Raw genomic sequence first — 23,513 nt, 5'->3', positions numbered from 1 at the left:
TAAAACTCCTAGAGGAGAACATAGGCAAAACACTCTCTGACATAAATCACAGCAGGATTCTCTATGATCCACCTCCCAGAGCAATGGAAATAAATGCAAAAATAAACAAATGGGACCTAATTAAACTTAAGAGCTTTTGCACAACGAAGGAAACTATAAGGTGAAAAGACAGCTTTCAGAATGGGAGAAAATAATAGCAAACAAAGCAACTGACAAAGAATTAATCTCAAAAATATACAAGCAACTGCTGCAGCTCAATTCCAGAAAAATAAGTGACCCAATCAAAAAATGGGCTAAAGAACTAAACAGACATTTCTCCAAAGAAGGCATACAGATGGCTAACAAATACATGAAAAGATGCTCAACATCACTCATTATCACAAAAATGCAAATCAAAACCACAATGAGGTACCATCTCACATCAGTCAGAATAGCTGCTATCAAAAAGTCTACAAAAAATAAATGCTGGAGAGGGTGCAGAGAAAAGGGAACCCTCTTACACTGTTGGTGGGAATGCAAACTAGTACAGCCACTATGGAGAACAGTGTGGAGATTCCTTAAAAAACTGGAGATAGAACTGCCATATGACCCAGCAATCCCACTGCTGGGCATACACACCGAGGAAACCAGAATTGAAAGAGACTCGTGTACCCCAATGTTCATCACAGCACTGTTTACAACAGCCAGGACATGGAAGCAACCTAGATGCCCATTGGCAGAAGAATGGATAAGAAAGCTGTCATACATATATACAATGGAATATTACTCAGCCATTAAAAAGAATGCATTTGAATCCATTCTAATGAGGTGGATGAAACTGGAGCCTATTATATAGTGAAGTAAGTCAGAAAGAAAAACACAAGTACAGTATACTAATGCATATATATGGAATTTAGAAAGATGGTAACAATGACCCTATATGTGAGACAGCAAAAGAGACACAGGTGTGAACAACAGACTTTTGGACTCTGTGGGAGAAGGTGAGCGTGGGATGATTTGAGAGGGTAGCATTGAAACTTGTATATTATCATATGTGAAGCGGATTGCCGGTCCAGGTTCGGTGCATGAAACAGGGTGCTCAGGGCTGGTGCACCAGGATGACCCTGGGGGATGGGATGGGGAGGGAGGTGGGAGGGGAGTTCTGAATGTGCCCATGGCTGATTCATGTAGATGTATGGCAAAAACCACTACAATATTTAAAGTAATTAGCCTCCAAATAGCAAGAATATACAATGGATTAAAGACAATCTCTTTAACAAGTGGTGCTGGGAAATCTGGTCAACCACTTGTAAAAGAATGAAACTAGAACACTTTCTAACACCATACACAAAAATAAACTCAAAATGGATTAAAGATCTAAATGTAAGACCAGAAACTATAAAACTCCTAGAGGAGAACATAGGCAAAACACTCGCTGACATATATCACAGCAGGATCCTCTATGACCCACCTCCCAGAATATTGGAAATAAAAGCAAAAATAAACAAATGGGACCTAATTAACCTTAAAAGCTTCTGCACATCAAAGGAAACTATAAGCAAGGTGAAAAGAAAGCCTTCAGAATGGGAGAAGATAATAGCAAATGAAGCAACTGACAAACAACTAATCTCGAGGATATACAAGCAACTCCTACAGCTCAACTCCAGAAAAATAAATGACCCAATCAAAAAATGGGCCAAAGAACTAAATAGACATTTCTCCAAAGAAGACATACAGATGGCTAACAAACACATGAAAAGATGCTCAACATCACTCATTATCAGAGAAATGCAAATCAAAACCACTATGAGGTACCATTTCACACCAGTCAGAATGGCTGCGATCCAAAAGTCTACAAGTAATAAATGCTGGAGAGGGTGTGGAGAAAAGGGAACCCTCTTACACTGTTGGTGGGAATGCAAACTAGTACAGCCACTATGGAGAACAGTGTGGAGATTCCTTAAAAAACTGGAAATAGAACTGCCTTATGATCCAGCAATCCCACTGCTGGGCATACACACTGAGGAAACCAGAAGGGAAAGAGACACGAGTACCCCAATGTTCATCGCAGCACTGTTTATAATAGCCAGGACATGGAAGCAACCTAGATGTCCATCAGCAGATGAATGGATAAGAAAGCTTTGGTACATATACACAATGGAGTATTACTCAGCCATTAAAAAGAATACATTTGAATCAGTTCTAATGAGGTGGATGAAACTGGAGCCGATTATACAGAGTGAAGTAAGCCAGAAAGAAAAACACCAATACAGTATACTAACGCATATATATGGAATTTAGAAAGATGGTAACAATAACCCTGTGTACGAGACAGCAAAAGAGACACTGATGTTTAGAACAGTCTTATGGACTCTATGGGAGAGGGAGAGGGTGGGAAGATTTGGGAGAATGGCATTGAAACATGTAAAATATCATGTATGAAATGAGTTGCCAGTCCAGGTTCGATGCACGATACTGGATGCTTGGGGCTGGTGCACTGGGATGACCCAGAGGGATGGAATGGGGAGGGAGGAGGGAGGAGGGTTCAGGATGGGGAACACATGTATACCTGTGGCAGATTCATTTTGATATTTGGCAAAACTAATACAATTATGTAAAGTTTAAAAATAAATACCTGTGGCGGATTCATTTTGATATTTGGCAAATCTAATACAGTTATGTAAAGTTTAAAAATAAAATAAAATTAAAAAAAAAAGATACTAAAAAAAAATAATAAAGTAATTAGCCTCCAAATAAAATAAATAAATTAAAAAAAAACTCCCTAATCTTTATGTATGTGTCATCACAGGTTGAAAAGGCAGTGTGCTCTAGTGGGAAGACAACAGGGACTGTGGCATCGGGAGACCAAGGTTCAGATACAGCCCCTGGTTGATTTCCAGCTCTCCTGTGTCAGGCAAGGTAAGCTTCTAAGCTTCAGCTCCTTCATCTATGATGTATTCAGTTTGTTAGACTATTGATACTATATTTTCTTTATCCATTTATCCATCAATGGACTTTTGGGTTACTTCTGCCTCTTGACTATTGTTTATGAGTGTTGCTGTGAATTGTCAAACAATATCTCTTTGAGAATCTGCCTTCAGTTCCTTTGCATATATATTCAGAAGTGGGTTTGCTGGATCATGTGGTAATTCTGATTTTAATTTTTGAAAACCCACCATACTGTTTTTCATAGCAGCTGCACCATTTAACATCCTCTTGGTGAGCATTTTTGAATGAATATAAGCCTGAATGTTTTCATTGCTCTGGATAGATCAACAGTATGCTGCTGCTGCTGCTAAGTCGCTTCAGTCGTGTCCGACTCTGTGCGACCCCATAGATGGCAGCCCACCAGTGATTCTGAAACTCCCAGTCAACAGTAATCTAGATTAATGAAAAGAAAAGGCCCATCAGAACCATTAGAACATATGAATTATAGGATATTTTAAAATAAATGCCTTTTGTTTCATGCAGATATTTAGAAACAAAACAAATAAGCTTGCTATGTCACCTGGCAAAGACTCTTCGGGGTTCTATTTAAGGAACAGAGAAAAGCGGCATCAAGCTAGAAATGTCTGTAAGTATCAATCAAGTCCATAAGTATCTAATATTAATTGCCTCCAATCTATGTAGAGTTTATTCAGAAGAGGCAAACTTTGGCCCAAGTCTTAAATCAGTGGAATCTGAAATTGAGACTGTTATGCATTTAAATGTCCTCCAGAAATGATTGAAGCAGTTGTGTCTACAGCTGATCTTTGACTTACCACAGTGTGGCTATCTTATCTTGAATTATGTTAGCAGGAGTCATCTTTTTCATTTCTGAATCAATATTTTTCATTCATTTTTAAGCAACCATCCTTTAAGCTGATCTTGCTGACACAGTCGATAGATCTTTAGCATCATCTAGATTTGTAGGCCTTTAAGAGCCCTCCACAGATTGTGTCAACTGCTCCATCCTCCACTGACGGAGCATTTGCCCCTCGTTAGTCACTGCATTGTTAATAGCTAGCTGGACTCTTTGGGGGGTATTTAGGTAGCTATTATTTTTTCAATGTAGGTATGAGTTGAAAATCTTCTAGGTGGATGGTAGGAAATGAGGTGGGCAGAATATTTGGAATAATGTGGCTTTTGGTTTAATCTAGAACCATAAAGTCTTCCTCATAACCCAGTGCATGGGTGGAGATGAAAAGGGATATTGAGGTTAATTTTTATTTTCTTGAGACCATTTAGCCTGGAAGTGAGAATCTTAATTAGTCGAGAAAGGACAGACCAGCTTGGAGCAACAGTCTTGGCCCAGATAACATCAGACACAGGATTAGGGGTTCAGAAGCTGAAGGGTTCTATGATAGAAAATCACTTGCCATGTGATCTAACCTGCTGAGCAGACAAAAGGGTTCAACGATATAACTGTAGCTTTGCAGGATGCAGGATCTTAGTTCCCTGACCAGGGATTGAACCTGTGCCCCCTGCAGTGGAAGCACAGAGTCTTAACCACTGGACAGCCAGGGAAGTCCCTTTGGGAAACTTTGAAGACGCGGTCATTAACACAGACTGTGAAACTTGTACTGTGTCTGGAAATAGCACTGGACTAAGGATCAGGGTTTGTATCCTGGCTGTTCCCATAGCTGACTAGCTGACACTGAAGAGCTCCATTCTCTGAGCCTCTTTACTTACCTGGAAAATGAAGATGAGCTTAGCATTTAGAGTCTTGCTTCTCCTGGCTATTATAAACAGTGCTGCGATGAACATTGGGGTACACGTGTCTCTTTCCCTTCTGGTTTCCTCAGTGTGTATGCCTAGCAGTGGGATTGCTGGATCATAAGGCAGTTCTATTTCCAGTTTTTTAAGGAATCTCCACACTGTTCTCCATAGTGGCTGTACTAGTTTGCATTCCCACCAACAGTGTAAGAGGGTTCCCTTTTCTCCACACCCTTGGGAGAATGGCATTGAAACATGTAAAATATCATGTATGAAACGAGTTGCCAGTCCAGGTTTGATGCACGATACTGGATGCTTGGGGCTGGTGCACTGGGACGACCCAGAGGGATGGAATGGGGAGGGAGGAGGGAGGAGGGTTCAGGATGGGGAACACATGTATACCTGTGGCGGATTCATTTTGATATTTGGCAAAACTAATACAATTATGTAAAGTTTAAAAATAAAATTAAAAAAAATAAGATAGAGTGTTGCTTCTCAAACTGTATGGGTGAAGGATCAGGTGTTTTAGTACCGTTTCATCATCAATTGATGGTTTGGTTAAATACAGTAAGAATGAATTGCTGAAATAATCAGGTATTTGGGTATTGACAGTGTCTAATGGCACTACAGGTTTCTCAGCGCTCACTGTCAGTTTATCTGCCGATCTCATTGTGGACTCATGGCAAACCTGCACTTTGGGTGCTGCTGGGTATCAGAGCGTATTTAAAGCAGCGCTGGTTTAGAGCCTGTGTGGCTCTGTGCCATTTGCTTATGTATTGTCTGTGTCTGCTTTCAGGGCCACCATGGCAGAGGTCAGTGGTTACGACAGAGACCCCGAGGCATCTAAAGCATGTACTATCCGGCCCTTTATGAAAAAATTTGTCCATCCTGGTTTAGCGGGGACAGAAAATAAAGAGAGCTGGATTCATTTGCTAAGGCTCTTTCAAGCACAAAGAAATAACTCTGCCAAAATGCTTGGTAACAGGGAAAATTGGCTGTCTGACCCTGAAAGAGAAATAGCCAGAGAGCACTGCCCCTTCTGGTAAATTAGATCAGTATGTCCTGTGAAGACATTCTGTTCCAAAAGGAAATATTTCAATTTTTTCATCGGTTATAGTTCTAATATTCCATGGTATTGCACCTATGCACTCTCTTACACACATAATTGCATGTTTGGCCAATTGAGATCAAAGTCAAAACTCTGTCCAGATTTCAGGCTTATGCCTTTGTTGAATTCCTGGAAATGTGTACTGTCTTATTTCATTTCCCAAACCTAGTCTATTCCTAAGTAATTGTTAAGTCTCCCCGTTTACCACAAAGACCTTTCTGGAATGAGCTGTAATTTGTGGGCAAAAGTAGCAAGTTCATTGGGGATTTTTCTCTTTGGCTAGTCATGAGCCTGGTCATTTCTACCTCAGATGTCTCTTGAAACCTTCCTCCCTCTCCCGCCACAACTGCCTTAATTTGTGCTATGAACAAAAAGTATTTGAAGTATATTTCCAAAACAGACACTGTTTTGTCCCATCACATCTCTGATTTCAGCTTCTCTGAGGTAGACTGTTTCATATACCCTAAAGACATCCAACCTCAGAGAGATCCAGAATTGCTTTTCTTTTCTGCCCTAGAACCCCAGAGGCCTTCTTAACCTCTGGACATGCACACTGGAGGTGCCAGGGGGTTAACATCTGGTGGCTACCACCACCAAGTGGAGACAATCTCTGGGTCAGTGCTTTAGAATTCCTGGCTGGGGGTCCCTGATAGCTCAGTTGGTAAAGAATCTGCCTGCAATGCAGGAGACTTCGGTTGGATTCCTGGGTCAGGAAGATCCTCTAGAGAAGGGATAGGCTACCCACTCCAGTATTCTTGGGCTTCCCTTGTGGCTCGGTTGGTAAAGAATCTGTCTGCAATGCGGGAGACCTGGGTTTGATCCCTGGTTGGGAAGACCCCCTGGAGGAGGGAACAGCTACCCACTCCAGTATTCTTGGGCTTCCCTTGCGGCTCGGTTGGTAAAGAATCTGTCTGCAATGCGGGAGACCTGGGTTTGATCCCTGGTTGGGAAGACCCCCTGGAGGAGGGAACAGCTACCCACTCCAGTATTGTGGCCTGGAGAATCCCATGGACTGTGTAGTCCATGGGGTTGCACAGAGTCGGACATGGCTGAGCGACTTTCACTTCACTTCACTTCTCCTCCTCCTCATCCAGAGACACAATTCAGGATCATTCTGTGGACTTGGCTTCAGGTTACATATTGTGTGAAGAAGCTCGTTCCTGAAGTTTTTTATTATAATTTTCCTCCTCTGTCACTCCTGCTTTCTGGGACAATTTTCCAAGGAAATCACCTGCTCTCTAGTCCTGCCTTGGGCTCTGCTTTGGAAGAAACACAAGCTAAAGTATTTACTCATTGTTGATGAAATTGGCAGGTTTTATTACTATTGCTATAAAGATGAGAAAGCTGAAGCATGGATGGGTGAAGTATCACGTTGAAAGTTTTATTTCTAGGATGTGTCCTAGCTAGGAATAGATCCCAGTCCACTGTTTCCACAACAACATTGTCACCTTTCCACCTAAGATCCAAAGCGTTTTCCATGTAATACCTTAATTATTTGTGTAACAGTTCAGTGGCATAGATAGGCATAGGGCATTTTACAACCCATTTGTGGCAAGTGGCCCCTTTGCAATCAGTCAAAATGGCAAACATTCTTTAGATGAGCTTTGTTCAAGTGCGAGGACCATTTACAGTGATTCAAAGAATGGTGACTTTATTAGCTCTTTGTTTGTTTCCTGAACCATTCATATGACAAGTATTGTTTGCCATGTTGCATTTCTTGAAATACAGCCAAATGAAGCACTTTATAAACAAAATAGGCCCCTCAAATGATTTATTATCATTCACAAATTAATGGAAATGCTCCAAAGCTGAACAATTAAGCTTTCAAATATAAGTACTCAAGGTCAGAGTTCTCATTTAAAAAAAATTCAAATTAGCTTTAAAGGCTGAGATCTCATTTCTACCAAGCAGAAAAGAAAATCCCTGTCCAATTGTGAGCTATTTTTATTTGGCCTTTCTCAGTTTTTTAAGGAAATGGCAACCCACTCCAGTGTTCTCGCCTGGAGAATCCCAGGGACGGGGGAGCCTGGTGGGCTGCCGTCTCTGGGGTAGCACTGAGTTGGACACGATTGAAGCAACTTAACAGCAGCAGTTTTTTAAGTCATCAGAAGTATGACGGCAGAAAAAATAGACTTGTGGAAGAATTTTGCCTCATTCAGTTCAGTCGCTCAGTAGTGTCCAACTCTTTGCAACTCCATGGACTGCAGCATGCCAGGCTTCCCTGCTGCTGCTGCTGCGTCACTTCAGTCGTGTCCGACTCTGTGCGACCCCATAGACAGCAGCCCATCAGGCTCCCTGTCCCTGGGATTCTCCAGGCAAGAATACTGGAATGGGTTGCCATTTCCTTCTCCAATGCATGAAAGTGAAAAGGGAAACTGAAGTCGCTCAGTCATGTCTGACTCTTCGCAACCCCATGGACTGCAGCCTTCCAGGCTCCTCCATCCATGGGATTTTCCAGGCAAGAGTACTGGAGTGGGGTGCCATCACCTTCTCTGCCAGGCTCCCCTGTCCATCACCAACTCCTGGAGCTTGCTCAAACTCATGTCGAGTGGGTGATGCCATCCAACCATCTCATCCTCTGTCATCCCCTTCTCCTGTCTTCAATCTTTCCCAGCATCAGTGTCTTTTCCAATGAGTCAGTTCTTCACATCAGGTGGCCAAAATATTGGAGCTTCAGCATCAGTCCTTCCAATGAATATTCAGGACTGATTTCCTTTAGGATGGACTGGTTTGATCTTGCAGTTCAAGGCACTCTCAAGAGTCTTCTCCAATACCACAATTCAGAAGCATCAATTCTTCAGTGCTCAGCTTTCTTTATAGTCCAAGTCTTACATCCATACATGACTACTGGAAAAACCATAGCTTTGACTAGACAGACCTTTGTTGGCAAAGTAATGCCTCTGCTTTTTAACATGCTGTCTAGATTGATCATAACTTTTCTTCCAAGGAGCAAGTGTCTTTTAATTTCATATTGGTAGTCACCATCTGCAGTGGTTTTGGAGCCCCCCAAAAATAAAGTCTGTCATGGTTTCCACTGTTTCCCTTTTGCTGCTGCTTGTAAGTCGCTTCAGTCGTGTCCGACTCTGTGCGACCCCATAGATGGCAGCCCTCCAGGCTCCACTATCCCTGGGATTCTCCAGGCAAGAGTACTGGAGTGGGTTGCCATTGCCTTCTCCGACTGTTTCCCTAGAATCCCAAATAGTTATAAAGAACGGGCAGGAGTAAAAGATGTCTTAGGAGTGCTCTCTCAGCTTCTATAGCTCTGTAATCACACATGTGAAATGGGAAAATTGGCCAAGGAAAATGAGTACATAGGTCAGAGTCCCAGAAGAAAACAGGATACTCAGTTGGGAGTTTTGAAGGGAACTTTTTAGCGAAGAAACTATTTAGAAGCACAGGTAGGGTTAAGGGAACTATTAAGGAACACTGGAGCACCAGGAAACTGTCAGCACCCTTCAGCCTGCTGAGGCCAAAGAAGAAACAGCTACCAGGCACAGTGAGAGCTGGAACTGTGGAAGAGCCACCCCGCTTCCATCTCTCACAGGAAATGTCATCAAAAGAGAATTGTATGGAGCCAAGAGAAAGCTGGGGAAATAATTACTTTAACCTTTTTTCAAATCTCCTGTGTCTGATCACTCTCCAGCTGACCCTTGTTCACTGAACCCAACCAGAAGCCAGAGGTTCAGAGGTCTGAGGAGTGCAGTCCATAGAGTTCAGCCTCCTGGGGCACATAGAGGGACAGAGAAACATGGAGAAGAGGTCTAAGGGCTGGTAAAGGAAGAAGGAGGTGCTCACTTTGCTTACACACTCATGAATCAATTATTAAATATCCACTAACAAAATCAGCTTAAAAGGAGCTTTAGCTCTCCAAAAGATAGGACTTTAACCTAGCACTTATAGTAACCAGTTGAGGAATACCTAAAGTAGTTTTTAGCCTAACTGGTATTTATAAGAATGTCTGTACGCATTGGGTGCATATTTAAGCAGAGAACTGTGATAATCAACTGTCACATGGATAGATAGTAATAAGTGCTCATGAAGCAAAATGATTTCTGTCTTGCTTAATATTAGAAACTCTGGATCACATAAGTCTTTCTCAGTTGACCAACTATTGTATCAACATCTCCAAAGTTTATTCAGATTGGACAAAAATACTTTATTTTTTTCACATATTCTTTTTGGGGAAATAAACAGATCACAAGATCAGCCCCCAGGAGATGTTTTTGCCCTACTGGACTTCAGCTTGTATTGGAGTGTGACCCCATGCTCATGAGTTTGCTGAAGTTTGTTCATTCATTCATCAGCGGACACTTGTTGGGCATCTAGCAGTGTACTCAGCATGAGATAGATTTCAAAACGGTCCTTGCCTTATTCAATATTACATGCTCGTTTAGGAGGTAGATAAGAAATGAGTAAATTCTTTAATAAAATATGTGCAGATTATGATCAACACCATACAGGAAATGAAAACAGTGAGGAGCTGAAATATAACTACAGATAAACAATCTCAAACAGATAGGGTGGTCAAGGAAGAATCTTTTGAGAAGAGAACATGAAAACTAAGACCTGAGTGATGGGGAGGAGCTGAATCTGCAAAGAGCAAGGGGTGAATACAGACAGAGTGAGTACAAAGGCCTAGTGGCAGAAAAGGGACTGAGCCTTATGACAGTTTGTTTCCCTCTTCCTTTAGGGTAAGATGACCTGAGGCTGCTTCAAAAGGTATGAATTTCTGGGGCAGTATCTAGAGAGGAGAGTCCTGGGCAATAGGTAAATGCTGTCATTAGAAACATTAGGGAAATCTTGTCCATAACGCTGTGTAATTTTGTTGGTTTTCCCACTATTCCTCATTTCAGTAGTGTGAGCCTCTCATAAGCCATGATCAAAGTTAGCAAGCTCAAATGTATTGGACATAGCCTACTCCCTGGGCCCTGAGGCTGCCATCTGCTTTATGTTTATAAGTCATGAAATTTGGTAGGCAGAATTCCAAAGATGTGCCCCCCAAATTTCCAATCCCCTGGTTATTCCATCAAACACTAATCTAGATATCACAGTGAAGGGATTTTGCCAATCTAACTGTTCTTACTGAACCTTAAAATAGGGATGTTAACCTGGATCACTCTGATGGGTCCAATCACATCACATGAAGCCTTACAAGCAAAGAAATTTCTCTGAGCAGAATCAGAAGTGATGTGACAGTAGAGGAAAGCAGAAGACGCAGTCAGAGAGATGCTGCAGGAGCAAAGTTGTAGATATGTGAGGCATGAGAAGGGCTTGACCTGCTGATGGGGGTTGAGGGGCAACAGAAAGTGTAAGAAAGGGTGTGGGAAGCCTCTGAGAGCAAAGACAGCCAGTAAGGAAATGAGAACCACAGTCCTATAACCCCAAGGATCTGAATTCAGCCAACAACTTGAATAAACTTGGAAACTGACATTTCCTAGAGTCTCCCAGAAAGCATCCATTAAGCTGACATATTGATTTTGGTCTTGTGAGATATGAAGCTAGAAAACCAGCTAAGCCCACCAGGACTTCTGACCTACAGCATCCTGAGATAATAAGTTTGTGCTGTCTTGAGCCGCCAGGTTTGTGGTAGTTTGTTATGGCAGCATGGAAAATGGATACAGGAGGTAATAGTCAAACATAGCAGTGCTCAACTTTAAGGCCACTCTTTACACCATCATTTTACAACCATTAGGATTCCCAGCAATGGTTCAGTGAATCGAACCATGTACTAGTTAACTTTCCCGAGACTTATATTCCTGATCTGTAAAATAGAGATAAAATTATCTCTAACTCACAAAGTAGATTTGAGACTCTAATGAGATGAAAGGACTGTTGGATCTTTCAAATACCACACAAACATCTAGAGGTTGTTTCCATAGATTTGGAGATAATAGGATGCTTTTTGACAAAGTTCTTGCCCTTAAGCACTTTCCATTTATGACAAGTTGGGTTGCCTAGGAAGCAGACTTAGAGATGGTAGAGGAGAGTAGTTGGAGTTAAGATATGAGGCATTTATTAGGAAGCGTCTGGGATTAGCACCTATGGAAGGGAGGGAAAAGAAGCAGGATTGGGCTAGGGAGAAGTTGAGCTGGGATGCATGCTAAGAAAAGGCCTCAGCAGATCCCATGGGGACTTTGAAGTTAGGATGGCCCTTCAGACTTATCCTGAGATGTCCCAGGGTCTAGGCCTTTCTGGCACTTGGCATTGCTCCTCATTGGTTGAGGCTGACCTGGAAAGAGAACATAGCTTGATCCAGTGTGCGGGACTGAACTGCGGCAGGGCCTGGTAAACACTGCCAGCAGCTGGAGGTATTCCTGAAGGTATCTCTGCGCAGTCCAGAATAGTGTTCACCAACACTCCTGACCTTTGTGGATCTACAATAGGAAGGTTTTCTATCACACGAAGGAAATCCTATCTTCCTTTTTGACTTCTAAATCTTTCCTGTGTCAGCAGTTCCATCTCTTGCAAGATAAATGGTGTTCTGCTCTGTCTCCTACTTCTGACTCTCAACAGTCTCTTGAATCAAACCCATTTGTTAGGTCCTCCTCATACTCATAGATTCCTTGGCCAGATTGGAACCTGCTTTAACTCTCTAGCATATATGTCTGCCCCGACTGTGTCAAGGAAATGACAGTGGGAAGGTGAATCCCTTAGGAACCATCTTAAAAGGCCTGTGGGCTAAATGCTTAAATGAACTGAACACCTGCTGGGGTCCCCAAGGCTCCAATTTCCTGTACTAAAAGGGAACATTTTGTTTAGTGGCAGCCACAGAATTCCAGGAGAGTGTCAGGAGAGGCAGTTTAATATTTCATTTTCTCAAGCCTCTTCTGTCCTTCAAGTGGCACAATCAACTGGAAATGTCTTATGACTTTGGAGTGTTTTTATATCATATTCCAAGCCTTACAAGCTACTCTGGAATGTGAGAGCCAAAATGGTTTGGTAATGTGTGATTAAGAAGGAAGAAACTAGAGAAGCAAAGGAAAAGGATGGAAGAGATGTGCTTTTTAAACATCTTATTCAGTTCTACTTTCCAGCTGCTAGCTTTGTCCCTTTGGAATCAGCATGAACTTTTCTGTATCACAAATGTTATTGTTTAGTTATTCCAGGCAGTGGAAAATGTTAACCTGTACTGAGACCTTTGGCATAACTGAGAAACCATATTTTTGACTCATGAGATTTTGGGTAAATACCCTTTTCCCAGATAATTGCTCAAGTGAGTATTCCACCCCCCCCCCAAAAAAAAACACTTTGTAATAAGAAATGCAAAAAAGCAAAATGGCTGTCTGAGGAGGCCTTACAAATAGCTGTGAAAAGAAGAGAAGCAAAAAGCAAAGGAGAAAAGGAAAGATATAAGCATCTGAATGCAGAGTTCCAAAGAATAGCAAGAAGGGATAAGAAAGCCTCCCTCAGCGATCAATGCAAAGAAATAGAGGAAAACAACAGAATGGGAAAGGCTAGAGATCTCTTCAAGAAAATTAGAGATACCAAGGGGACATTTCATGCAAAGATGGGCTCGATAAAGGACAGAAATGGTATGGACCTAACAGAAGCAGAAGATATTAAGAAGAGATGGCAAGAATACACAGAAGAACTGTACAAAAAAGATCTTCACGACCCAGATAATCACGATGGTATGATCACTCACCTAGAGCCAGACATCCTGGAATGTGAAGTCAAGTGGGCCTTAGAAAGCATCACTACAAACAAAGCTAGTGGAGGTGATGGCATTCCCGGGAGACCCGGGTTCGATCCCTGGGTCGGGAAGATCCCCTGGAGAAGGAAATGGCAACCCACTCCAATACTCTTGCCTGGAGAATCCCATGGGTGGAGGAGCCTGGTGAGCTACAGTCCATGGGGTCGCAAAGAGTCTGACATGACTTCACTTTCACTTTTCTGCTATATAGCAAAGTGATTCAGTCTCACACACACAGATACTTTTTGATATTCTTTTCCATTGTGGTTTATCACAGGATATGGAATATAGTTCCCTGTGCTATACAGTCGATTTTTGTTGTTTATCCATTCTATATGTAATAGTTTGCATCCACTAATCCCAAACTCCCAGTCCATTCCTCTCCCGCTCCCCTTCGTCCATGGCAACCGCAACTATGTTCTCTGTATCTGTAGGCACGATATATCTTACATATACTAATTCACTTAAATATTCATGCCAAACCTATGAGGTAGATCATATTCCGTATTTTTCAGATGAGGTAATGAAAGCACAGCGAAATTGCTTACCTGCAGTTATACAGACAGGACAAGCAGACTAAGATTTCACCCATCTGCTTCTGGCAGTCTGCCCGCAGAGAACATCATTTGGTTACAGGGTGAACAATGTTGGGTCAAACTGGTGTCAACTAAGCTTACAGGTTTTTAGTCTTTAGGATCAATCTCTAGACAAATCCCGAGAGACTTGACTAGGGTTACAAGTCAGGACATAAATGTCATGCAAAGAAAGAGATAATTGACAATAGCTGGGACATTAAAGGGAGGGAGGAAACATAGAAAGGGGGATGGTGTGGCACTGTGCTTGACTAACGCAATGAGAGAAGGAGAGCATGTGTTTGATAGTTGTAGACATGAAGATTTAAAAGGCTATTTATTTTAAAATATTTTATTTTCATTTATTTATTTGGCTGTGCTGGGTCTTGTGGCATCTTTTTTTTTTTTTTTTTAGTTGCAGCACGCAAACTCTTAGGTGCAGCACGTGGGATCTAGTTTCCTGACCAGGGGTCAAACTCAGGCCCCCTGCATTGGGAGCACGAAGTCTTAGCCAGTGGACAACCAGGGAAGGCCCTAAAATGCTATTTAATGTTGTGCAGGTGATCATTCTTGTCAGTTGATTGGCTGGAATATAGAGGAGACATGTGGAGTAGATAAATGGGTTAAGTCTGCGCCTAAAAATCAAGAAATTGATGCACAATGCTTAAGATTGATACCTAAGTTAAAAATATCAGGATAACCAAATCACCGAGAAAGCATTACCTATCAGAGAAACATAATTAGAAATAGTGGTTTCTTCAAAGTAGGCCACTGCAGTTTTTCATCATAAATTCTGTTCCACTATTGGATTTTTAACTATAGTACTTTGCACATATTAACAGTTGATAAGCCAGAGAAGCAGAAGATGCAACATCAGTTTGGTTTTAGGAAAACAACTTCATCCCTTACATTAAGTGAAATGTGGCTCGTTTGGAGTTTTGATCATATTTATTTTGTAAATTTGTTTCCATTTTAAAATGTAATAGAATAAAAGCATAAGGATTTTATGCCTACTTTTATGTATATACATTTCAAAATATCATTAGAGTTAAAAATGCTGGAAGTCAACTGTGAGAGGCCAAACCATTTTTTTTTCTATCACTTTTTCACTCAAGTTAGAAAAATACCACTTTACTGTAAGAGGTCGAGCTACCTTGCTACCAACTCATTACTCAGGGCTTGGTTCAATTTCATCTCTTCTGTGAAGGGTTTCCTTAATCTTCTAGGAAGAATTAATGGTGGTCTTTCTTGGGTCTCACTGTACATGCATTTTTCATGGTTATGTCTCTCTTCATAGAGTTATTTGTTTGCATAGCTATTTGTTTATGATTTCTAGACTAAAAGTGCTTATGAGTGGGGCCCATAGCTTATTCATCTGGATCCTTAGCACCCAGCTCACAACCAATCACATACCAGGAGTCCTGCAGATGTTGGCTGAATCAATGGGTGGTAACAGCTGTGGTACTCTCTTGGCTTTCAGAATTCCCTTCGAGGGTTAGCCATCAAATTGAAAAAGCACAAGGTACTTTATCCACTATTGCTAAAAGCTTGTTAGAAATAGGAAAACATTGAACTTTAAGCCTTGTGGTCAAATTTATGGCACATTGAGGGCATCATGAAAGGAGTTGTCTCAAACTCCTCTTCTGAGTTTCTGTATGACTGTAGAGATAAGCTAATGGTGTCAATATTCAGGTGTAGTCAATATTTGGCACTGTAGTAGAATATCCGAGCATATAGTGACATACCGTAGTTACTTAGCCATGACTGGCTTTGTTAACACAATTTGGCAACACTGAGATTTTCACTACTGCAAGAAAGGAGTTGAACGTATTTTCTAGCCCCCATTCTTACCTCCCATAGAGTTTGTTCTTCTCCAAGATTAAAATGAATCTGGCTTATTGGCACACCTGTTTAAGAAAGGAGACAGTAAATCTTTAATACAAGAAAGTGAAGAGGTGAAATTGTTGAACTTTTCTGAAAAGGCTAGATTCACGGAAGGTAGTAGTAACTTTACCGGGCTCCATGTTCCTGTGGGTTGTCATTGGTGAGACTGTCATTCATTGTCTCCTTTGCCCCCTCTACTCCCTACCCCCACCTGCCCAGCATGCAACACCAGTGCAGTTACCTATTCATTAATTCACTGGCCAAGAATTAGCAGATACCACTTAGGAGTGAAGTGTTGCTCTAGGCACTGTGGTTGATTCACAGATAAGACGTGGCCCTAATAAGCCAGAGTTAGAGCTGCATGCAATTTGTCTCCTGACCAACCAATCTCTCTTACTTGCAGTTTTACAACCTGGCTTTGACAAAAGGGAACATGTCTCTTTCTATTGATTACAGCTCTCTAAATGGAACTAAACAGCTCACAGGCAGGTATTTAAACGAAGCATGGAATTTTCCTAGGAGCCATTAAAGCTGGCTTAGTTTCTATATACTAAAAACAAAGCCAAGCAAAATGAAAACCTTATTTTATTGTGATCTCAGTTATAGCACTTCCTCAAAGGATGGTGCCTAATGAGAGTCACTGTGTACTGTGGGAAAACCATTATGTAATACTTAACCCTACCCACTTAAAAAAATAGCTCATTTTATTCCCACTCCCGAAAAAGATTGATTTCTTTGAACAATTAAGAATATGACCTCATTTCTTAAATCTTTTGCTTTTTAAGCTTGGAATTTCTAGACAGTGATCTAGTTGGAAACATCAGCATTTGAAAAAATAAGGTTTATTTAGTTCCTCCTGAATGTTTTTATTTTCTTTGTCACTGAAGTGGCTTTAAATGTTCTTAAAGATCTGCATTAGGTATTTATGGAAACTTCTCTCTAAATTATAGAGTTTAAACTAAAAAAAGTATAATTTATTCTCAGCCAGGTGTTGAACAAGAATATCTGAAGAATATTAACAAGACTTTAAATTTCTTTCTTTTCATCCATCAGCTCCATTAGCCCCAGTTAACTTAACTTTAAACTACCTATGCTTTTATAAGTTATAAGAAGTCTTATTCAGATTGTAGGCATCAAATACCAATATTAAATATTTTCCATGTCCCTAAACTAAAGCTAGGTATTATAGTCAAGATAGCCCCAACTGATGCCCATGGGAGGGCTTCCCTAGTGGCTGAGATGATAAAAACTGTGCCTGACATGTGGGAGGGAGAAGGCAATGGCACCCCATTCCAGTACTCTTGCCTGGAAAATCCCATGGATGGAGGAGCCTGGTGGGCTACAGTCCATGGGGTCGCTAAGAGTCGGACACGACTGTGCGACTTCACTTTCACTTTTCACTTTCATGCATTGGAGAAGGCAATGGCAACCCACTCCAGTGTTCTTGCCTGGAGAATCCCAGGGATGGGGGAGCCTGGTGGGCTGCTGTCTATGGGGTTGCACAGAGTCGGACATGACTGAAGTGACTTAGCAGCAGCAGCAGCAGCCATGTGGGAGACCCAGGTTCGATCCCTGGGTCGGAAAGATCCCCTGGAGAAGGGAATGGCTGTCCACTCCAGTATTCTTGCCTGGGAAATCCCATGGACAGAGGAGCCTGGTGGGCTACAGTCCATGGAGTCACAAAGAGTTGGACATGACTGAGTTACTACACTTTCTTTCTTTCAATGCCCATGGTAATTTATCACTCGTAGAACTCTGGAGAGGTCCAGAGGGGAGAAAAGACAAGGTACCACATTTAAACTTGTGAAACACCTTTCTATGAATTTTAGGGAGTAGATTATTGACCCAATACACATCTTTCATGTTTCATCACATCTGGTCCCCAAATAGGGTCTCAACAGTAATTACAAAGCAGCATTTCTTCATCCCACACCCAGAACTGACAAGACCTGTTCTTCCCTCAATTTGCCGCTGCTGCTCCATGAAAAACTCAGAGAATTCCTGGAGCTTGCATCGTGTGCTAGCAATCATAGCCCTGCTAGCATTCTTCTCTCTTGCCATTTCAGCTGCTGATGCCTTGGGCTCTAGGCTGCTGTCCTGAAGTTTCCTGTTCCCTTCATGTGGGAGGGCCAGCCTCAGAGAACTGTGAGTCTCCTCAGGCGGGGGACTGGGAGCGCCAGCCGTCACATCCCTGAGAGCAAGGGAGGGAGGAGGCACAGATTCTCCTCCAGGCTGGCACACAGGCCCCTGGGAGCCTCAGTGACACAACTCTTGTTTTTTCACTTGGGGTTGGAGAGGAAGTCTCAGGGGGCTTCATGTGCCTAAGAATTAGGACAGTTGGAGGAGAGATGATAGGAAGGTTTTAGAAGATAGAGAACCAAGGGATTGACCTTCAGAGCAGGAGTGACTGTGACTCCACCTCCCAGGGAAAGCAGTTGTCGGACCACTGATCCAACGGGCCGCAAAACTGGAGGTCTTTGAGAAATGCTCCCTGGAAGGTCAGAAACCCCCAGTGGAAGTCTCAGAAAAGTCAGACTAGGTAAATCTGCCACTTTCAGGCTGAGAGTTGACCCATTTGTCTGAGCTAAGAGAGAGAACACTGCTCACCTTTCTGCCAGCTTATCTAACAACAGTGAAATCTTCAGCGTCACCATGTTGGATAACTTGGAGGTTAGGCTAAGGAGGAACAATTTCTGCCCCCACATTTGCAGTTTTCATAAAGTCATTCTTTTCTGGCAGGACCTCAACGTTTCCATGCAGGTGCTGTTTCACTGCTCTTCCAGAAAGGTAGTGCCCACTTCGCCACTCCCTTTGTAGGCAAGAACACACAAAGGTGCTAAGTTGAGAGTATGTTTGACTAGACTGTGTAAGAAGCAACCTTAATAGGAGCTGAAGGACAGCTCCTGAATGTGTCTTGACTTGGAAAGTCCATTGGTCTTTTCTGTTGGGTTGGCCAAAAGGTTCATTTGGGTTTTTCATTAATACTTTGCCTGGCTGCTGATGTTGGATGATCTTCAGTGGACTTCAGGACCTAGGATTGTTCAACAACGGATTGATCACTTATTAGTTTGTAATCTTTTTTTAAATTAATTGATTGATTTGGACTGCACTGGGTCTTTGTTGCTGCACGCAGGCTTTTTCTCTAGTTGCGGTGGCTTCTCTCGTTGCAGAGCGCAGGCTCTAGGCGTGTGAACTTTAGTAGTCGTGGCCTGTGGGCTTGTTGTGACTTGTGGGCTCTAGAGCGCTGGCTCAGTAGTTGTGGCATCCAGGCTTAGTTGCCCTGCGGCATGTGGGATCTTCCTGGGCCAGGGATCGAACTGGTGTCTCCTGCATTGCAGGGTGGATTCTTAACCAGCTGGACCACCAGGGGAAGCCCTATTTGTAATCTTGGACAAGTTATTTAACCTTTCGAAACCTGCTGTCTTTATGTAAAATAGAGATTATAGTGCCTGCTTTGCAAGGTCATAGTAAGATTTAAACAGAGTTATACACAGTCGATCCTTAGTCTTTATAGTTCTGTATTCTGTATTGCCTTCTTGCTGAAATTTATTTATAGCCCCAAATTAATACTTACATCTCTTGCACAATCATTCACAGAGAGAGGCAGAGTGGCAAAAAAATTTGAGTTCCTCAAAACACATTCTCAGCTGAAGTCAAATAGCACAATACTCCACTTTCTTGTTTCATCTCTCATGCTATAAACAAGTGTCCTTTTTTGGGTCTATTTAGTGCCACAGGTTTTGCATGCTTGTACACTAGACCCTTGAACAATAAGGGGGTTAGGGTTCCCAACCCCTGCACAGTGGAAAATCTGCATATCAAAAGCATTGGCCTTCTGTATCAGCAGTTCGCATCCACAGATTCAACCCACTGTGGGTGGTGTGGTACTGGAGTATTGGCCACTGAAAACCACCTGTGAATGAGTGGAGCTTTGCAGTTCAAACCTGTGTTGTTCAAAGGTCACCTGTGCTGTTTGTTTAAATTTTTTTTGTGTGACCTTTTCTGCCATTTTAAATGCCCCCAAGCATATAATGCTGAAGTGCAGTCCAGCACTCCTAAGCGCAAGATGGCTGTGAGATGCCTGTTGGAGAAATTACGTGTGTTAGAGAAGCTTCCTTCAGGCCTGGGTTATTGTGCTGCTGACCGTAACTTTAGTCTTAATGAACTAGCAATAAATATATTACATAACGTGTTTTTAAACAGAAACAAATAAAACAAGGTTATGTGTTGCTCAGTTGACAAAAATATGGCCAGATGATTGCAGGAACCTAACCCTGTTTCCCCTAAGAGCAGTGGCTTGGTGTTTATGGTAAATCCACGGTTTATGGTGACTGTATAGACTGAAACTGCTACAAATAACAAGCCTTGACTGTACCTTAAAGGCCAGGTACTTAGTTGGAGCTAAACAAATACTTATTCCTTTGTCTTCTGTCTGTATGATAAGGGCAAAATGGCGAATTTCCTTGAAGGAAGGAAGGAGTGGCTGCTTCTTTGTCCTTCTCTCCTTAGACTATTTCTTGAAAAATATTAGAGTGCCAGTAAGAGGTATGACATTTTAATTTTTAATAGCTATTTTTAATTGAAGTCTGGTTAATTTTCAATATTGTTTGCTTCGAGTGCACAGCAAATGGACACAGTTATCCATGTATCTGTATGTATGCACACATTCTGTTTCTGATTATTTTCCCTTATCGGTTATTACAAGACATGGAATATCATTCTCCGTGCTATAGTTGTTTATCTACTTTATACATAGTAGTATGTATATGTTACTCCCAAACTAAACTCCTAATTTATCACCAACCTCCATCCCCTTTGCTGCTCCTGCTGCTGCTAAGTCACTTCAGTCGTGTCCGACTCTGTGTGACCCCATAGACGGCAGCCCACCAGGCTCCCCCGTCCCTGGGATTCTCCAGGCAAGAACACTGAAATGGGTTGCCATTTCCTTCTCCAATGCATGAAAGTGAAAAGTGAAAGGGAAGTTGCTCAGTCGTGCCTGACTCTTAGCGACCCCATGGACTGCAGCCCACCAGGCTCCTCCATCCATGGGATTTTCCAGGCAAGAGTGCTGGAGTGGGGTGCCATTGCCATCCCCTCTGGTAGCCACAAATCTGTTTACTTTGTCTGTGAGTCTATTTCTGTTTTGTAAATAAGTTCTCTTATATAATTTTTTAAGATTGCACGTGTAAGTGATAACCATATGATGTTGACATTTTAATTTTATAATGAAATGTCAGGAGCCTTCTGATCCTTGGTATTATATATACACACCTCCAAAATTAACTCTCTCCTGAGGTGTACAGGAGACTCTTGGCAAGGTGAATTCACTTATCCCTGAAGGAAATAAGAGAAGATTGAATTATTTTTTCTTCTACTTCACTGTAGAAACTTGTATAAAATTCTGTCTGGGCTTTGCAGATACCTTTGAGCTCACTTCCATGCACATAAGTCTGGCAGTGCTTGCCCTTTAATAGATTGGGTTCCATCTCTTTTCTGTATTCACAGAAAGGTGTTTTGTTGCTTGGATTATTTTATTTCTCCACCATATGTTTGGGTTTTATTCTGGGAAGGCTGTTCTTTTTAAATTTCTTGGGCTTGTTTGTATCTGTCAATGACCAAATGGCTTTTTGGCTTCGCGATTATGCACCTCAAATTATACTAATGCACCGGTTAAGTTAAAGTGGCTCTGCTTGTGGACTCTCAGTGAATCAATTTTGTTGCTGGATAATGAAGCACTTCAGGCTTTCTGTATTTCTGTGTTTACTTAGAAGCCAGCAAAATGGATGGCCAGGCATTTTACAAGGTACCCAATGATCCTAATTGTTGACTGGGTGTGTTGCAGGCATGGGAAGAAAGGTTACTTAGACTGAATTTCAGGGTATGATTCTCAGTTATTGGCTCCAGCTCTGAGCCAGATAATTGGTGTGTTTTGCAGATGTATAAAACCAATAACTTGAGAGAGAAACCAATTTAGGGGTCTGTTGATCCATTTTGTTGGCTTTTTGAGGAACCCATTTCACCAAGGACAATGTAGCTGATGCTTGCTTTTATATTCATTTGTTTTATTTTATATCCATCTGTTCTCTTTTTTCTCCACACCCTTCTTTTCCTGCAGATGTTCAGAGGCTTAGCATACTCCTTCGTCTAGGGCAGGATTTCTCAGCCATCCTTCGTGGTGGAGGCTATTCTGTGATGGAAGTTTGTAAAGCATCATCCTTGGTGTCTACTCATTCAATACCAGCTGCACGCCCGCCCCAATTGTGATAACCCCAATCCCCAGACATTGTCAAAAGTCCCCTGGGGTGGGGAGTGGAATTGCCCCATTGAGAAACAGTGCTTTAGAGAGAGAAGTTCTCAAGTTGTCAGCATCTCAGGAACAGCACCTGCTCTGTGCTTTGGTCTCTACAAGGAATGAAACGCTGCCCCTCACAGAAGCTTCCTTTTGTTTCACTTTTAGTTTCCTTTGTCCTTCTTAGAGGACAGCAAGCATAACAGCTTCTGGAAGATAAAGAACAACCTGATCATCCAAATTTTATCCTTTCTCAGCTCTCCAGACCCTAAAAGTCAGCCGCTTCCTTTTTTCAATAGTTCCTTTGTCGGACCTTTGTCAACCAAGCACTGCAGAGTCAGGGAGGGCCCAGTGGCCAAGAGCATAGATTCACTTCAAAGTTTGGTTTTGCTGTTCCCTTTGTGTGACTTTGAATGGTGCAGTTTAACTTCTAGGTGCCTTAGATTTCTTTTTCTTTTTAATAACTTAAAAATTATTTATTGACTGCACTGGGTCTTCGTTGCTGCCCATGGGCTTTCTCTAGTTGTGGTGAGCAGGCTTCTCATTGCAGTGGCTTCTCTTGTGGAGCTTGGGCTTAGTTGACCTGCAGAATATGGAGTCTTCCCAGACCAGGGACTGAACCCATGTCCTCTGCTTTGGCAGGTGAATTCTTAACCACTGGACCACCAGAGAAGTCTATGCCTTAGAGTTCTTCTTTACAAAATGCTGATAATCACATTACTTTTCGTACATCATCATTGTCGACCTTAAATGAGTTCATACCCTCACAGAACTTGGAGCGGTGGTGTGATGAGAAATGTCTGTTTCAGTGTAGATCTATATACTTCCCCACCCTGACCCCGCTCCTTTGTTTGCCCTGGTTCTGTGGGAGAATTTTACAGTTCTAACTTGTAGATAATGGAGAGCAACGCAAAACAGTTCTTGTCCACAGACAAGAAAATGTCCAGTCGTTGATGTCATACTCATGTAGCCATTTTTATTTCAGTGTTCCCCTGAGTAGGGCCATGGGAAGCTGCCATCTTCGGCTAGGCGTCCTTTCAGTGTCTATGTAATGCGTTGTCTGAATCTAACATCTATTCATGTTTCTTTACTGGCCGAACCTGTCAGGCCTTGGCCTTGCCTTATGCTTGACAACCAGAAGTTGAAATTGAATTTACCTGACTTTCCAAAGTCAATCTATTTGTTACTGTATCTCTTTATACCCTTAGATATTATTTTTGTTAATAACCTGCCATCTTTTTTTTAAATTTTATTTTATTTTTAATTGGAGGGTAATTGCTTTACAATATTGTG

The 23,513-nt window shown here is 42.0% G+C and overlaps 1 long non-coding RNA gene across 3 annotated transcripts in view; it reads left to right on the top strand.

The window, feature by feature from the left end:
• Positions 1 to 23,513, top strand: part of LOC123331987 — a 108,703-nt gene that overhangs the window by 73,503 nt on the left and 11,687 nt on the right. Inside the window, exons 2-4 of one of the 3 annotated variants that reach the window (XR_006548789.2) lie at positions 2,789 to 2,898; positions 3,451 to 3,553; positions 22,047 to 22,282. This is a non-coding gene — a long non-coding RNA (uncharacterized LOC123331987). Of the gene's footprint in view, positions 1 to 2,788; positions 2,899 to 3,450; positions 3,554 to 5,470; positions 5,603 to 22,046; positions 22,283 to 23,513 lie in introns of those variants that run through there. The other 2 variants (XR_006548787.1, XR_006548788.1) reach the window with 2 other exon arrangements.

This window comes from Bubalus bubalis, chromosome X (assembly GCF_019923935.1).
Source record: "Bubalus bubalis isolate 160015118507 breed Murrah chromosome X, NDDB_SH_1, whole genome shotgun sequence".
NCBI classification, from domain to species: Eukaryota; Metazoa; Chordata; class Mammalia; order Artiodactyla; family Bovidae; genus Bubalus; species Bubalus bubalis.
The sequence above is the reverse complement of the archived record's forward strand: the minus strand, read 5'-3'. Positions and strand labels throughout refer to the sequence as shown.